The sequence below is a fragment of the Amblyomma americanum genome, chromosome 1, assembly GCF_052857255.1.
Source record: "Amblyomma americanum isolate KBUSLIRL-KWMA chromosome 1, ASM5285725v1, whole genome shotgun sequence".
Classification (NCBI taxonomy): Eukaryota; Metazoa; Arthropoda; class Arachnida; order Ixodida; family Ixodidae; genus Amblyomma; species Amblyomma americanum.
This window is the reverse complement of record NC_135497.1, coordinates 425137507-425153666: the sequence shown is the minus strand read 5'-3', so window position 1 is coordinate 425153666 and position 16160 is coordinate 425137507. Positions and strand designations below refer to the sequence as shown.

General features: G+C 44.7%; 1 pseudogene; it reads left to right on the top strand.

Moving 5' to 3' along the window:
* The first annotated feature begins 8205 nt into the window (after positions 1 to 8205).
* Positions 8206 to 10402, top strand: LOC144124774 (uncharacterized; annotated as a pseudogene).
* The last annotated feature ends 5758 nt before the right edge of the window (positions 10403 to 16160 follow it).

The following is a 16160-nucleotide window of genomic DNA, read 5'->3' as shown; positions in this document are numbered from 1 at the left end:
CGCCCATTCGGCGCTACGCTTTGCCCGATAAAGAAATCGCTCTGAATCTCTAGGAGGCCTCCCAGAATGTGGTTGAGGTGTCCACCGATATGTGGGAGACTTACTGCACCTTTCCTCCCTTTAAAGTAAAAATCACAACGGGGATGCACAACGGCCAATTCATGTAGCAGCATCGCTGCACCCCGCTCGTAATCTCTGAAGCGGCGGAAAAGCTGTTCTGAAAAGCCAACTAGAGACTCCGAACAATTTGTCAACGGACGGCGCGTCGCGTCGAACGGGCGATGGCGTTTCGTGGACTTCCTGGCAGCACTGCAAAACGCTTTCGCGTTCCACTCTTAAAAAGCGAAGCGCAAACGCCCTCCAGCTTTTCTCATTTTTTTGACAAGGTAAGTTTTGTTTCTCTAATTATTCAATTACAATGATATCATTAGCTCCTAATTGCCTATCACACAATAATCAATCATCAATGAATAGAACCACAATTTCTATGATACGCGTGCGTTTTGATGGAGGCGAAACGCGAGAGGCGCCGTGTGTTGTGCGATGCCGATATTATTAACTACTGCTCCTTTTAATTCCTTTTTTCTTTCACTTCCCGTTTTATCTTTTTCCTTACGGCGCGGTTCGGGTATTCACTGAGATATGTGAGACGGTTATTGCGTCATTTATTTTCCTCAAAAAACAATTTTATTTTTATTTTTTTACGCAGCTCCTGATTATAGCTCGCCGGTTCGAATCCCTTCCGTGAGTTAGGCTCTAGCTTACCGAGTAACATTATGGTGTACAAAGCGTTGAATCGTTTAACACCATTCGCAACCTTCTGCGCAAACGGGTGGCATGATACGCTTTTTTAAGCAGCCTCCAATTATTTGCGACACGTGGTGCAGACTACGCCGATGGCTTTTCGACCTATCGAGCTGTATACGCTGTCGCGTAAAAGATGAAGCGAAAGAAGCGGGGAAGGTAGCCGACTGTTGCAAAAGGTGTATGTGTGCATTTAAGTATGCAAGATTTGCCAAGTAGGAAAGACCTGAAGTCCACCAAGGGTACCAGGAAGAACTCTGCATCGATGAGAAAACAATGTTTACATTAGCTAACCATTGGAGTCAATGAGTTTTCATGAAATCACGTCTACCACAATGTTGTCAAAGGGAAACGAACCTAAAAGACAGACACAAGCAACCGCAACCGTGACAGCTGTATAATCTAATAAACAAGAAACGTGCTTTTCATCAATCTGTGGCGCTTCATTACTGAACTCGTTTTTCTGTGTCCGTACACTGGGGCGTTTCCGGTAAAAATTTGCTATTAAGGAACTAGTTGTACCCGTGGGCCCTAAAGAGGAACATAAGTGGTGCTATTGCATTGTGATTTGCGTCCGCTGCATCCTCTCTGAACATATGTTTCTGGTCGCATTTCGTTCTGGCGGAATGAAAATAGTGCATAGACGTTTAAGACTTCGTACTCATGAACTCTTAACGGAAACTTGCAGAACAGTGCTTTCAAGCGCACTGCAATAACGCTGGTCGTGCTCATGCCAGCTGCACATAAGGTAGGAGGAAGAGCTAAACTTTATTAAAGAAGAGGTCTTAGGCGAGGGTTGGGGTAATGTTCCCCTCCCCGCGGTGGGCTCCTCTTCTAGGCCGGACGCCAGGTGGCCGACCGACGATGTCGTTCGGCGACCTCTTTGGTCCGATCTGTAACTCGGAGTTGAACCTCCGGGTCCGAACTGAGCTGCGCGGCCTGCCACCACTATAGGGTGGAAAGCTGCAGACTGTTCGACGACGGCTTGTCTTTATTACATAAGAATAGGATCTGTGGCGTGCCGTTTGGTGCCCACAGAGAGAAATGACGGGACTGAACTGCTGTGGGAACCAGTGAAGTACGTGTACGGATTGAAGAAAGTGTTGGGAGCTGCCACCAACTGACTGCATACGAGGTAGCACAGAGAAGAAAATCAAAGTTAAGCATTGCGTGCGCTTTGCAAGCGAGAATAACGTGCGGGCATTCGAAGCTAACATTCCGTCTACCCGCCGCTGTAAAAAGTTGGCGCAGAACTTGACGCTAACGACCTGCAGTGAGTGGTAGCGATGTCTCCGAGAACCGCTTCTCGCTAGAGAACCTCTTGAGTGACCTGGACTTCACTGCTGCTTTGGGGTTCGCCGTTCTAGGGAACCGGGAGTGGAACTTGGCAGCCTCTTCTCTCCGCCGCCCGCTCCTCTCGCCGTCTTCTGTATACAGGTGAGGTACTACCTTACATACCCGCCTGTGCAGCGCCTGAGTGCACTCCGGAAAGGCCGCGCCTGAAATTTTCTTTCCCAAGCGCTACCATTCCAGCCACCGCGATGACGCTTGTACTCTAAGCTGATATTTACCGCGCCGTAAGCAACAAAAGTGTTTGTGATACGCTGCTTTATCATCCGTCTCGCACGCGGGAGGTGTGCGGTTTGATCTCAGGGGCCGCCGGGTCCCCACTGGTGGTACAGTAGTTACAAGCTGTTGCTCCGATTATCTGGAGTGAAATGCTTAGAAAATGGGTCTGTCAGTCCGTCTTCTATAGACAAAAATATTTTGTGCCGCGGAAAACTTTGGTCAAAGCTTTCTTGCGCCATAAAAAAATTGAAATGTACCCTTAAAGTGCGCCTTAAGTGTATAACGTGATAGTTTAGTTTCCTGATATGCTGAATTCGTCATTCTCGACTTTACGTTTTTAGATGCCTGAGAGTCTCCTACTATAACTTCCGCAGTAGTGCAGCGGTTAAGTGATGCGTAGCTGCTCTGTGATTTCAAGTGCTGCCCCCGGTGGGGCTTGCGCGACCCATGTTGCTTTTGGCGGGCAACCTACTGCGACGAATCATATATTTAACTGCCACCAGTCAGGGTGGGGTGTATATCATAGTTCGGTAGGCAGGCTGTGGTGACGCCACCAGGTCAAGTAACCTGTCCCACCTCGGTTGCTTCCCCAGCGATTTTTTTCCTACAACCCCGACGATGCCGACGCCGACAACGCCGGAGTTTCTGCACAACAGGATCCCGAACGCAATATGCGTTACAAATCATCATGAAGCTCCATATACATGCCTCGCTCGAGCCTAGTCGCGACTAAACTCTAAAGCAAGATTATTTCTGCCTTGTATTACTCAAAGCTGAGTGAACTTGTTCGCTGAATTTTGCTGCCTGGCAGTCAGAAGACGCATGGGTTGTTCGAAAGGCGAAGTGGGAATTTAATGAAAGTTGCCTTGAATTCAGCTTGGCGGAAACAAGTAAAAATTCAGATTACTGATGTGAAAGTCAATTACATCGCATGACCGATTTCACAATAAACACAAATTAGTTATACTAGTGGAAGTAATTATAAATGGAAACCCATTATTGTTAACTCATGACTACTAACCTAGAGGTGCGCTTAGTCAGGCTGACGATGATGATCACAGACTTTGATGCGTCGTGACATGCAAGAAGAAATTAGAGGCTTAACTCACAAAAGATATCACATTCTACTCAACTGCCTTGGAATCTTTGTACGTAGGTCCTGGTGATTGTAAAATGACCGAAGCATAGCGCCTGCAAACGGCACAAGGTCACACTATAAATCGGGCATGACTCTTGCTTCCAAACAATGTACTATCGATGTTAAAAGAAACGCCTATAATAAACTGCACGTCTTCAACCAAAAATTTTAACTTTGACCCAACATTTCGAAGCCGACTCGGCTCCTTCATCAAGGGTGACAGGGCAGTAGCTAGCGTCTAAGTATAGAGGGTAGGAGGGGTGAAAGGAACGACAGCTGTGACCCGAAAGGCGTGGGGGAGGGAAAGGGGTTAAGGCAGTTAATCACGTCGCACTGCAGGGAGGAGGTCAATGGCGACTTTTTTTCTTTGAGTTCGAGAGCGAAGTTCCTTGGCATATACCGGAGGCCGGTTTCCTTTTGTGCGGTAGATGTTCGGGGTGGTTTGGATATGCCGGGATTCAAGAAGGAGCCTTTTGTGGTAATTTGTTCCGGTTCCAAGGATGCGGGTTTCTTCGAAGTTGATTCTATGGTCGGAGTCCTCGGAATGTTCGGCTACTGGATTGCGCTCTCTTGCAAATTTGCCGACGTCGTTTTTATGTTGCCGCATTCTTTCTTTGAAATTTTTGGTTTCACCGATATAGCTTGCGCCACAGTTAGCGCAATTTTGTAGACAATGCCTTGGGCTCTATCTCTCCGAGGCCGGTCCTTGGGAACAGGTAGGCAAAGCGCGACAGTGTTTGTGGGTTTATGCGCCACCTAGAGACCCACGTTTTTCAAGATTCGGGCGACGGTTTCACTGAAACCTCGGACATAAGGTGAAGTGACGTATTTTGGTGGTGGCGTTGGTGCTTGCGCGTTGATTTCATGGCGAATGTTGTGTTTTTGACGTCGAATGGTTTTTTGAATACTGTTTTGGGTAGCCGTTCACGAGGTGTTCTTTGAATATCGTGCATTGTTCACTTTTTCTGTCAAGTTCTGTGCTGCAGAGTATCTCAACTCTTCTGAACAGCGTCTTTACCACTGATGCTTTATGGATTGTCAGGTGGTTCGAAGAGAAGTGGAGAAGCAAGTGACTGGCATACTAATGAATTATCTAAAAAAGCCAATTCCTTACGGTAAAGGTTTACCGACGGCTTACGCACACGTGTCCTTAGGCTTACCAATGCAGTAAGCCTCAACTATCTACCGACAGATTTCTCCCTTCCGTAAACCACTGATGTGTCGTAAAAATTCGGCGTACAAAGAGACAGGTCATCCTCAGAATTGCATTCACAAGATTGTGTGTGCAGTGCCAGATTAGAATTTGCCTTCCCCCCTATAGAGGGAAAGTTAGTGGAAGGCAATGAACTCCGTTAGTTTTGCAAGTGGTGAACCTTTTTTTTAGCAGAGTGGCTTGTTGGGCGAGTTGGTTTACCATATTGAAAATATACCTGCGCTCAAAAGACACGGACTGAAAGATAAGGACACACACACACAGCGGCGGACTTACAACTGAATTTTTATTCGGGAAACACTGCTTTTTATACACATCAGCAGCTGATAAAAATGGAAGATGGAAACACCCGGATGATAAAAAATCGACAAACTGTCTCGTCACATGTCCAGTCCTAGCTTCCCTTTTGCAAAAATGCCTTTTCCTTTGATAGTAGTGAAAGGGACGTGCTACTCACGCATGCACCCCCACTGTCCGCTATGCTCATGGCTTCAATTATTTCACGCGTCGTTTGGTCCCGGTTCCTGCTTACTATCTTCGTCTCGTTATAGGAAGGTACACATTTACACTCTTGACAATGAACCACCAAATTCCCATCGCCTTTCCGTTCCATGTTCCTCCGATGTTCACGGAGCCGCTCGTTCAAACAACGCCCCGTTTGGCCTACATATGCTTTGCCACATGTCAGCGGCATCCTGTAAACCACTCCTTCTGCGCATGCGACCATGGGGACTTGGTGTTTCTTTTTACACCCTTTAGCTTTTCTTTCTGGGTACGTTACTATTTTGCATAAGTTTTCCAATTTGTCCGGGGCTGAAAAAACGACCCTAGTTTTTACTTTCGATGCAATTCTTTTTAGATTATGGGACACCCCATGAATGTACGGAATCACCACCGTTTTTTCCCTTTGTTTTGCTCCCTCCTTGCTAGGCACCGTACCCTTTTTCCCACATTTCTTGAGCAGGCTTTTTGCCACCGACACCAACACCTGATCCGGATAACCTGCTTCCTTAAGCCTCACCACCTGCTGCTCAAAACTTTCTTTGACTAATTCCGGGCAAGATTTCTTCAACGCATTTTGAAAACATAACCTCACGATTGCCCTCTTCACTAATTTCGAATGTGCAGAGCTGAACGGAAGCAAACCTTTGTTACCTCTAGGCTGGTACATCCAAAATGTCCCATCAGGCGCCAATGACAACTTGATATCGAGGAAACGTATCGTGCCTTCATTCATTTCTTCATATGTGATTATTAGTGGGTTAAGGATTTTACTAAAAACAGCAAGTAGTTCTTGCACAGCATAGTCGTAAATGCCGTCAAGGTGATTAAAGACCACTAAAAAGTCATCCACAAACCGGAACACTTTTACGCCATCAACTTTGTTTTGATCTCGCAACAGGATAGCCAACCTTCTGTCACATTGGGCAAGGAAAATGTTACTAAGAACTGGCGCGATACACGACCCGATGCAAACTCCCTTCTTCTGCCGATAAACCACATCATTCCAAGTGACGCACGTGGCAGCCAAATAGAAGGACAACATTTCCAGAAAATTGCTCACGCACATTCCCGTTTCATTTTGGAATGCTACACTTCCAAACTGATCAATGCAATCACCCACGCATTGAAGCAACTCCTGATGTGGCAAGGAATAATATAGATCCTTTATATCGAACGAGCACGCCATGAACCGACTGTCTTTGTGATCGTCCAGAAAAGTTAAAATCTGTTGGGAATCCTTCACCAAAAACGGATCATCGATGCTCAGTAGGTTGAGCTTGCCCTTAAGAAATTCAGCAATCGACTTTTGCCATGTTCCCGACTCAGATACGATAACCCTTAGGGGACAACCAGGCTTGTGGGTCTTAGCCGTAAACATAAATTTCAGGACTATTGCATTCACTCTTGTCTATACTTGAAACGAGTCTAGTTAATTCCAGTTCTTCACATAGTTTCTTCCCCTTTGCTTTCAAGCTGCGTAAGGAATTACGGGGAAGTTTCTCAAAAACTGATTTCTCAAAAACTGAATTCACTGCCTCCAAAGCTTTTTTACCAAACATCTCTTTCGTTAGAACAACGAAACCACCGTCCTTGTCTGCAGTAAGTAAACATAAAGAGTCATCGCTGCACTGAATAAAACGCCTATTGGAAGACTGGTTTTCGCAGGCTTACATCTTGAAAGAACGTCCACTCCCTCTGATATGCATCGTTCACTCTCGGACGTTGGAGCGAACCTTGCAACTTGGCGCACGAGGGACAGCAGCTCAGGCGCGGTCTTCCGTGGTTCCACGGCGAACTTGGGGCCACGTGAGAGCACCCGCTGCACATCCTGAGGCAGGCGAACGTCGTCTAGGTTGTGAACTGCTTTCACTTCCGTCGCTGATCTTGCAGGAACGCAGGCACGAAGATGAGGCAGAATCTGTTGCCAAAGAAAGTCAAAGAAAGTTTTGAGCAGCAGGTGGTGAGGCTTAAGGAAGCAGGTTATCCGGATCAGGTGTTGGTGTCGGTGGCAAAAGCCTGCTCAAGAAATGTGGGAAAAAGGGTACGGTGCCTAGCAAGGAGGGAGCAAAACAAAGGGAAAAAACGGTGGTGATTCCGTACATTCATGGGTATGTCCCATAATCTAAAAAGAATTGCATCGAAAGTAAAAACTAGGGTCGTTTTTTCAGCCCCGGACAAAGTGGAAAACTTATGCAAAATAGTAACGTACCCAGAAAGAAAAGCTAAGGGGTGTAAAAAGAAACACCAAGTCCCATGGTCGCATGCGCAGAAGGAGTGGTTTACAGGATGCCGCTGACATGTGGCAAAGCATATGTAGCCAAACGGGGCGTTGTTTGAACGAGCGGCTCCGTGAACATCGGAGGAACATGGAACGGAAAGGCGATGGGAATTTGGTGGTTCATTGTCAAGAGTGTAAATGTGTACCTTCCTATAACGAGACGAAGATAGTAAGCAGGAACCGGGACCAAACGACGCGTGAAATAATTGAAGCCATGAGCATAGCGGACAGTGGGGGTGCATGCGTGAGTAGCACGTCCCTTTCACTACTATCAAAGGAAAAGGCATTTTTGCAAAAGGGAAGGTAGGACTGGACATGTGACGAGACAGTTTGTCGATTTTTTATCATCCGGGTGTTTCCATCTTCCATTTTTATCAGCTGCTGATCTGTATAAAGAGCAGTGTTTCCCGAATAAAAATTCAGTTGTAAGTCCTGCGCTGTGTGTGTGTGTCCTTATCTTTCAGTCCGTGTCTTTTGAGCGCAGGTATATTTTCAATATGGTAACCAACTCGCCAACAAGCCACCTTAAACTTCATTTCTTATACATCGGGCTCTTTGTCGTGTTCTTCTTTGCAACCAAGTTCCGTGATACCTCTCCTAGCAACGGCGTGCTGCCATGCAAGATCCCTGTCCTTCTGCATCCGGAAGCGTGTGATACCGCAAGCAGTAAGGGCTCTCTTCGGTGGTTTCGAGCCCTCTATGGGGCATGGCATGCGGATGTGCAGAATTTTACGATCGGAGTGGAGGTGTCAAGTCCGTACGTTCAGGGATCTCCTGCGGGTGCAGGTACTTGGCTCAACAGGTGCTCCTCGGGCCTTCAGAGTTCTTCGTGACTATCAGCGTACCGCTTACTGCACGGCAGAATTTTTGTGGCAACAGATTCTGCCTCATCTTCGTGCCTGCGTTCCTGCAAGATCAGCGACGGAAGTGAAAGCAGTTCACAACGTAGACGACGTTCGCCTGCCTCAGGATGTGCAGCGGGTGCTCTCACTTGGCCCCAAGTTCGCCGTGGAACCACGGAAGACCGCGCCTGAGCTGCTGTCCCTCGTGCGCCAAGTTTCAAGGTTCGCTCCAACGTCCGAGAGTGAACGATGCATATCAGAGGGAGTGGACGTTCTTTCAAGATGTAAGCCTGCGAAAACCAGTCTTCCAATAGGGCGGGTTATTTCAGTGCTGCGGGATGACTCTTTATGTTTACTTTACTGCAGACAAGGACGGCGGTTTCGTTGTTATAACGAAAGAGATGTTTGGTAAAAAAGCTTTGGAGGCAGTGAATTCAGTTTTTGAGAAACTTCCCCGTAATTCCTTACGCAGCTTGAAAGCAAAGGGGAAGAAACTATGTGAAGAACTGGAATTAACTAGACTCGTTTCAAGTATAGACAAGAGTGAATGCAATAGTCTGAAATTTATGTTTACGGCTAAGACCCACAAGCCTGGTTGTCCCCTAAGGGTTATCGTATCTGAGTCGGGAACATGGCAAAAGTCAATTGCTGAATTTCTTAAGGGCAAGCTCAACCTACTGAGCATCGATGATCCGTTTTTGGTGAAGGATTCCCAACAGATTATAACTTTTCTGGACAATCACAAAGACAGTCGGTTCATGGCATGCTCGTTCGATATAAAGGATCTATATTATTCCTTGCCACATCAGGAGTTGCTTCAATGCGTGGGTGATTGCATTGATCAGTTTGGAAGTGTAGCATTCCAAAATGAAACGGGAATGTGCGTGAGCAATTTTCTGGAAATGTTGTCCTTCTATTTGGCTGCCACGTGCGTCACTTGGAATGATGTGGTTTATCGACAGAAGAAGGGAGTTTGCATCGGGTCGTGTATCGCGCCAGTTCTTAGTAACATTTTCCTTGCCCAATGTGACAGAAGGTTGGCTATCCTGTTGCGAGATCAAAACAAAGTTGATGGCGTAAAAGTGTTCCGGTTTGTGGATGACTTTTTAGTGGCCTTTAATCACCTTGACGGCATTTACGACTATGCTGTGCAAGAACTACTTGCTGTTTTTAGTAAAATCCTTAACCCACTAATAATCACATATGAAGAAATGAATGAAGGCACGATACGTTTCCTCGATATCAAGTTGTCATTGGCGCCTGATGGGACATTTTGGATGTACCAGCCTAGAGGTAACAAAGGTTTGCTTCCGTTCAGCTCTGCACATTCGAAATTAGTGAAGAGGGCAATCGTGAGGTTATGTTTTCAAAATGCGTTGAAGAAATCTTGCCCGGAATTAGTCAAAGAAAGTTTTGAGCAGCAGGTGGTGAGGCTTAAGGAAGCAGGTTATCCGGATCAGGTGTTGGTGTCGGTGGCAAAAAGCCTGCTCAAGAAATGTGGGAAAAAGGGTACGGTGCCTAGCAAGGAGGGAGCAAAACAAAGGGAAAAAACGGTGGTGATTCCGTACATTCATGGGGTGTCCCATAATCTAAAAGGAATTGCATCGAAAGTAAAAACTAGGGTCGTTTTTTCAGCCCCGGACAAATTGGAAAACTTATGCAAAATAGTAACGTACCCAGAAAGAAAAGCTAAGGGGTGTAAAAAGAAACACCAAGTCCCCATGGTCGCATGCGCAGAAGGAGTGGTTTACAGGATGCCGCTGACATGTGGCAAAGCAAATGTAGGCCAAACGGGGCGTTGTTTGAACGAGCGGCTCCGTGAACATCGGAGGAACATGGAACGGAAAGGCGATGGGAATTTGGTGGTTCATTGTCAAGAGTGTAAATGTGTACCTTCCTATAACGAGACGAAGATAGTAAGCAGGAACCGGGACCAAACGACGCGTGAAATAATTGAAGCCATGAGCATAGCGGACAGTGGGGGTGCATGCGTGAGTAGCACGTCCCTTTCACTACTATCAAAGGAAAAGGCATTTTTGCAAAAGGGAAGGTAGGACTGGACATGTGACGAGACAGTTTGTCGATTTTTTATCATCCGGGTGTTTCCATCTTCCATTTTTATCAGCTGCTGATGTGTATAAAGAGCAGTGTTTCCCGAATAAAAATTCAGCTGTAAGTCCAGCGCTGTGTGTGTGTGTGTCCTTATCTTTCAGTCCGTGTCTTTTGAGCGCAGGTATATTTTCAACCTTTTTTTTATTTGACACTGTCCATTGTGGACGATTACCCATAGTTTTATCGTCTAGAAAAAACTTCATTGTTTACCCTGATGCAGTCCTGCACACGCCTCAGAAGTTATCATGCGACAATACATAGCACACGTCCTCGATGTCGATACTCACTGAAGCACACCCGTTCTGGTTGCTGTCCATAAGAAACTAGAACTCCATAGAATTCCACTTTTGTGAGTTGACAGGACGGTGTTTACATCAGAAATCAGGCGTATGCAGAGGGTCCCAGGTCGCACCTTTCCTCCGCGACATTTTTCTTTCCAGAGTCAATACCGCATAAAAGTCCTTTTTGGAATACCTCGGCATTGTAGCATTTTGTTATGTTGATGGCTACCTAATTTTCTTAGAAAAGGAGGGCTCACATAAGTTGGCACAAGACGTTTTAGAAATATTTAAGGCATGCGGTCAAAGCCTATCTTTTACGTCAGAATTTTACTAAGCAGAACCGTTTGCAGTTTCTTGATTTAGACCTACGATTTTCGGACGACCACTTCTGTTGGTGCCACAGCCCAAAATCGCTAAATCCTTTTAGCTATGAGTCGAACCACTCGATGCTGGTGAAGGACGGGTTGGCAATCGCATGCATCATGACCGCTTCACGGAAGTCATGGCATCACAGTGTTGAGAACGCCTTCTCAGAGCATGTTTCCAAGCCATTGGCACCTGGGTTCCCACTTCCCATCTCGCACACCTGTAAGAGTGTGTTTTCACTAGCTTGAGGGAAAGGAACACCACTCGGATGATGCTGACGCAATGAAGAAGCACAAAATGGCCGCCTCTATACCTTACCTCCACGGCATTTTGCACCGTCTCAAGAAAGTCGCACCAAGGTATCATGTTGCTGTTATCTTGACAGTTAAAAGCGAGGTAGGAGCCCTTTGCTCCAACGTTCAAACTAGGCTTGATACAACTAAGGGTAATCGCCCGCTATGAAAAATGGCAGATAAAAAAAGGTTCACCACTTGCAAAAGCAAAAGAGGTTTTTGAGTTCTACTGCCTTGTAGCTGAAACTACTGTGGGCAGACAGGCAGATGTCTGTACGTGCGCCTGACTGAGAGCACTTTCACTGTATAGGAAGGAAGGCAAATTCTTACCTGGCACGGCACGTTCAGTCTCATGAATACAATCGGGCGACTACCTGTCTCTTTGCACGCCTAATTCCCGCGGCACATCAGTGGTTTTTGGAAGAGATAAATCTACCCGGATATAGATGAGGCTTACTACATCAGTAACGCTAAGGACATGTGCATGTCTAAGCCACCGGTGAACCTTCACTGTAAGTAATTTGTTTTTTTAAACGGTTTACTATTACGCCAAAGCCTTTTGATTGTTTTTCGCCTTCTCACTGCTTTCGGGTTTTGCGCGCGTGCATCTCTTTGCAGGCCTTCTTTTGCCGCTTTCCTTCAATAAAATTTCAGTTGTTAGACCAGCCTCGTCTTGTGCTCATCACTTCTCTTGTGTTGTGTCTTCCGGGTGGTTTTAAGATGTGATACTGATTGCGGGAAGACAGCCATTTTAGAGTAAAGCGCACTTATAAAGGCCACACTTATAATGAATGTTAATTTATTAAAAAAAAGTGCTTACTTCATTAATTTATGCATGAAATAAAATACACTGCATCACAAAGTAAAAGAACAAACCCTCATGGCCAAACTGCAGTCACAGCGAACAAGTGGGCACTGTAAACCTGCCCCACATCCAAAAGCATGCAGTTCAGGCCAACGCAAAACTCAGATCAAATTACTTCCCAAACCGCATGACACCGCCACGCAAAGAATGTGATAACGAATAAAATTGAACAATAAAGCAAACTATAGGTCGCAGCCAATCTCATGCAGACAAGCTACAAGGTCACGCCAACAGAGATGTGGAAGGAGAAATTTTACAAAAAGCCACAATCACAAAATTTTTTTAAGGTTTTCACAGCACACTGAGCCCTTTAAATGGCAAATACGTTCCTGAAAAAAACATAACAGAAGCGGAAAATTTTTTACAGCAATCAATTTTTTTCATGTACTTCATTGTTCTTTAAGCATGGGTAGGTGCAGGGTAGTCAGTTTAATGCATGCATCCCTAAGCAATGCCATACCAACAACTGTAATTGTAGAAAAAGCTTGCTTTACTGAGTGAATAGCACTGGCCATTTACAAATTTCCCAGCCTGCTCCAGGTTGCTCGCACAAATCCTACGCAACTTGGTGGCTTGCACAACTTCCATGCAACTCTTGATCTTTAGCTGGAAATAAATTGAGGGATCAGCGAGATATAAAATTTTTATATGCATTGCTTTTTTCAATGACCGAATATGAAAAAAACAGGGTTTCCGTGAGCGCAACTATTTTTGGCACTAGCTTTCTACAGTAAACCGCGTTTATCGCGACCTCATTAACACTGATTTGCTGCACAGCCCCAGCACTACTGTGCGTAGTTCTATGGTTTGAAATGCTTGTTAGCTTTGAGCCCTTAGCCTTGCACTGCTTAATGGAGAAAACCTCGGAAAGGGCGATCAGAGCTTCGAAATTTGAGCCATAGGTATTCAGAAGCACGGTGGTTCTGTGGGATAACTTTTGGCTGTGTGACACAGCAACAAACGCTGCTACAGTTATTTTCACAGCAGAGACCTGTCCTCTATTTTGCAGTGCAGAAACAATAACTGAAATTCAAAGCACGCATACTAAATGCACACCTACCTTTGAACACAACTTCATAATTAAGGGTATAATAATTGCAATGAAGTACGTGTCAGCCCGTGTAGTTTTCAATTTTTCCTATAATTATAAGCAACTCTACAAACAATAAACAATAAAATGGAAATAAAATAGCCACAATTGTTTACAAAATCTATTCCAGAAGAAATATGTGACATCTAATACACTCCTGCCGTTCTTCAGTTGTGTGCACCATCAAACAACACTTTCTAACAGGCACATTTGCACAGAAAATGGGTTGAACTTGATCTTTAAGAATCTTTTTGGGGTGCAACAGTAGGGAGCAACCTGGTTTGACCCAAAAACGAAGGGACCTACGCATTGCATCCCAAGCCATATGGTGCACTTGAGTCTACAGGCTCTTTCATAAGTCTATAATATTCCTGTCCTCCACAAGCGGCATGATCCCTGTCTACTACTAGTCAGATTTCACTATCCTACCTGACTCAAGGCCTCCCACTTCTTTTTTCAGTCTTCGATTCCTGCAGCCCTAGCAGAACATCAGCAGTTTATTATTTAGTTACATTTTTGATGCGCCACGAAGGCATAACTGCAGGGATGAATACATACATACATAGTCAATCCTACAGCATGTGCCAACCTTTTGTACACGATGGAAAAGAATCTGTGGCAGAGCATAAAAAAGAGCGTCAACAGCGCATTCACATCAGTCAATTGTTCACGGAAAGAAAAGAAGAGGAAAAGCAGAAAAACAGCAGCTGAGCATGCGTGTCCATCAAAATTCCGACAAAATAGCTTGAAACTTTGCCTCGGACTGGCTTTCAACAATACATTGAGGCAGCTTGCAACATTCAGTAATGGCATGTGGAAAGAAAAACAGTTTGAACATATTAGTACGGAATTTTACCTCACGTATTTTTCAGTCCTGGTTGGTTGCTCCATCTGAATACAAAATGAGGTGACAGAAAGTAAGTTGCGGGGTTAATAGTGATTTCCTTGAAATAAAAGCGGTAAAAATGTTCCAACTTTATTCGTAAGCGGCACTCTTCCAGAGAATCCCAGTTCAGGTTCTGCTTGATGCTCTTACTTCAATAATAAAAAAAAATATTTATTGGTGACAAACCAGGCCGCGCGATTCTGAACGCGTTCCAGCATATCGCAATAGATTCTGACGAGAGGGTCCCAGACTGCATAAGCGTACTCCAAAATTGTTCAGATATTAGTGAAGTATAAAAGTTCTTTAACCTTCTGAGGAGCGTCCTAAAATTTCCTTTCCAAAAATTGAGCATTCTTGATGCCTATGACAAAATATATTGTTTGCTATCTCCATCATTATTGTCGTTTTAGCACTGCACTCTCCAAAACAAAACAGCTGGATATATTGCTATCAACACGTTTGTGTGGCATGCAAGTGGCTTGTATCAAGAAGAATAGATGTAAGTATAGCCTAGCACCTTCCCATGCCACAACTACAGCTGCAGCCAGATATCATTTTGTGGAGCAGCACAATGGCCTTCAATATTGCATTGGTGAAGTGTGCAGCATCTTGTTTCAAAAGTGTGAAGGGAAGACTATGCAGAATGAAAAGAAACGAATGACACGAATACTGGGGTTTGCAAGAGTACCCTGTAAACATTACAAAACACTGCCACCCTTGCTTTATCTTTGCCAGCTAAAACACCCCATAAATCATCTGCAAATACTTTGGTCCATAAAGACAAGCTGCCGCGCAGCTATTTGAGCACAGTGGACTTTCCCTCAAGCCAAACTTGAGTACAAGAATGTCTCGCTTTATTAGGCAATCTAATTGCAGTGAAGATTTGTACTCTATTTCAGTGAGTCAGTGCATCACAGCGAAGGTTATGAAAACAAATGCAAGTTTGTGAGCTTCACAAGCACAAGAGCTTGCCCAATCTATTTATGCATGTAACTGAGAAATTTGCCTTGAAAAGATGTTTACCGCTACAGCTCACATCACTTCTGCACCAGGTAGCCCACTACAAAAGAAGTCTGCGTAGATAGCGTAATAAGTATTGTAAGTATGGATGAATATAAAACTGGCTATCTTTAAATATAGAACTTACTATCCAGGCCATAGCTCTTAGAGTTAAGCTTCACATATTGCTGCACAATACTATACTGCAGATACAACTAACAAAGCAATAGAGGGACAGAAAGAGTTTTTCTAATGAAATGAAAAACAGGTTATTTACCTGGCATTCAAAACCACTGACCTGCTACTCGCCGAGGAAGGGAATAAGAGAGGCCAAGTTGAAGGAAAAGAGGGGCAGAAAATTGTTAACGTTTGGAAAATAATTATAAATTAAAAGAAGTTTGCAGAAATGATGGAGCCACTAATTTGGCTTGGATTTATGAGGTTTAACACCACAAAGCGGTGCAGGCTATATTAGATATTGAAGAAATGAATAAACCTTTAAGTGTGCTAACAGCACAAAGTTCCTGCACCTCTAGCATTTCGTCTCCATCAAAACGCGGCCACTGCAGCTTGAATTGAACCTGCATATTTCGGGTCAGCAGCTGAGTACCATAACAGCGGCATCATTTGGGATGACATGCTCAGTTTAGTTTATTTAGGTTTAACATCCCAAAGTGACTCAGGCTATGAGGGACGTTGCAGTTAAGGGTCGACATGCAACAAAGTGATGATTGACAGGCTTTAAAAAAGCTCACTACAGACGATGAGCATTGATGAGGATTTGGAGTTTGTATAGTCTACCAATGCCATATATTTCCACAGAAAATTCATTACAAGTATATGCAGCCTATGACAGGCTCTGGGGCCTAAAGCACAAAGCAATATGTTCATAAAATGAAGGCAGGAGCAGAGTTTTTTGC